The sequence below is a fragment of the Nicotiana tabacum genome, chromosome 11 (assembly GCF_000715075.1).
Source record: "Nicotiana tabacum cultivar K326 chromosome 11, ASM71507v2, whole genome shotgun sequence".
Classification (NCBI taxonomy): Eukaryota; Viridiplantae; Streptophyta; class Magnoliopsida; order Solanales; family Solanaceae; genus Nicotiana; species Nicotiana tabacum.
In genome coordinates, this window is record NC_134090.1 from 6,579,937 (window position 1) to 6,581,917 (window position 1,981).

Consider the following 1,981-nt stretch of genomic DNA (forward strand, 5'->3'; position numbering starts at 1 on the left):
TTGAAATCGGGAGCCCGCCTGGAGAATGGAGGTATGATTTATTTTCAAAGTTGCTGATGGAGTCAGGAGACCGCCTGTAGAATGGAGGTTGTTAAATTTTAAGTTGAAGGAGTCAGGAGCCCGCCTGCTAGAACGGAGGTTGTTATATTTGAAGTTGATGAAGTCAAGAGCCCGCCCATATAACAGAGGAATACATTGAAGTTTGAAGTCAGTAAAATGGAGGGTTACAACAAAAATCCCCAACAGAGATCAGAAGGAAGACCGCAAGTCGAGCCAGAAATAAAGAAACAACAGAGGAAACACAAATCAACAAGACAGCAAGGCAACAAGAGATGCAAGATCAAGCTGAAAATATAGGAGTTTGTAATTCATAATTTAGTCTAGCTTTTTGTTTTCTTATAGCATGGTGTAATAAGGAGGTCGGTAAGCAGTAGCAGCAACTTACAATAGCAGTAACAACAAAATCACAGTCTCATGGTAGTCCCAGCTACCAAAACTTCCCGAACTACATTGACCTGATTCTATTTTAGCCAGAGATATGTAGGAAACCTTTGAAGCAGAGGTTCGGTTAAAAAAATTCAAAAAAAAAAATGCTTCACACGGAGTAGCCGAACGGGCAAAAAACGCTTGTATCTGCTCACTTATCTTTGTGCGAAAACATTTTGTGTTTTCGGACAAAGAGGGGCAGCTGTGAGCACGTGATTTTTGCCCTATGAGAACTACTCCCAAAAATTCAAAATAAAATGGTTTTTGTGTTGTTTGTAATTTATGTATATTTTGTCTATTTTCTATTTTAAATGAGAAAAATGCATAAAATATGTGTTGCATGTGCATTTAGGATTTAATTTTGCAAATTATGATTTAATTTTATAATTTAGGATTTAATTAAGCAAGTTGTTTTACAAAAATAGAAAAATCACAAAAAATATATGCTTTGTATTTTAGCATTTAATGTCCGAATTGTGTAATTTTATCTTTATTTGATATTTAATTTCGTGTGGTAGCTATTGTCAGGATTAATGTTTTAGTTAATTGTTAATTCTATAATTTAATTAGGATTTTTGGTTGAAAAGGAATTAAAAGAAAATGAAAGAAAAGAAGAAAAGAGTGAAATTTGGGCTAGTTTCAGTGCAAAAATCAGGCCCAAATCACCCATGGACCAGGTCCAGTCTGGCCTGGCCAGAGGCATATTAAAACGACGTCGTTTGGTCACTTTTAATCAAGGCCGTTGGATTAAATCGATCCAACGGCTGAGATTCAATCTCCTTACCCATCCCTTGGCCCGACCCATTACCCGGTTCAGACCGACCCCCTACTTAAACCAAACGACGCCGTATGGTTTAGCCTCCTTGATCCTGGCCGTTGATCTTAATTGATCTTACGGCCGAGATTAAATTCCCCACATGGTATATATTCCTAAATCCTACCCCTGCCCCCTAAACCAAACCCCCCTTCACCTCTTCGTCTCTGAGCTTCAGAGACCAAACAAACCCTCCACCTTCAACCACCGTGCTCTGCCCACCGGAAATCGCCTCATGACGGTTCCGGTGGTCCAATGACCCCCATCTTCACACCCCTGAACCACCACACCCTCCTCTTTCCAGATCCTCCCTCCGTTGTCCTTGAATCATCACTGTCTGCTTCGAATATCAGATCGAAGAATCAGTCTAGAACCCTAGTTCATCCGATGACCCCCAAATTAACACCCCTAGAACTCCTAACCACCCTCAACACAGATCTAATACCCGTTTGTTTCGAATCATCCTCAAACTTCTCGAATCTTCATTTGAAGATTCGAACAAAACCTAGACCTACCCCAATCCGCCCTGAACTCACACCCTGGCACCCCTTGACCTCCCTCATGACCAAACCACCGTTGGTTTGGTTCGAATCTGGCTAGAAACACTCGAATCCCAAATCAAAACGTAAAAACCCTAGAAAAACCAAAACTGGTTTCTGTCCGAAGTTCAAGGGGCTTTGG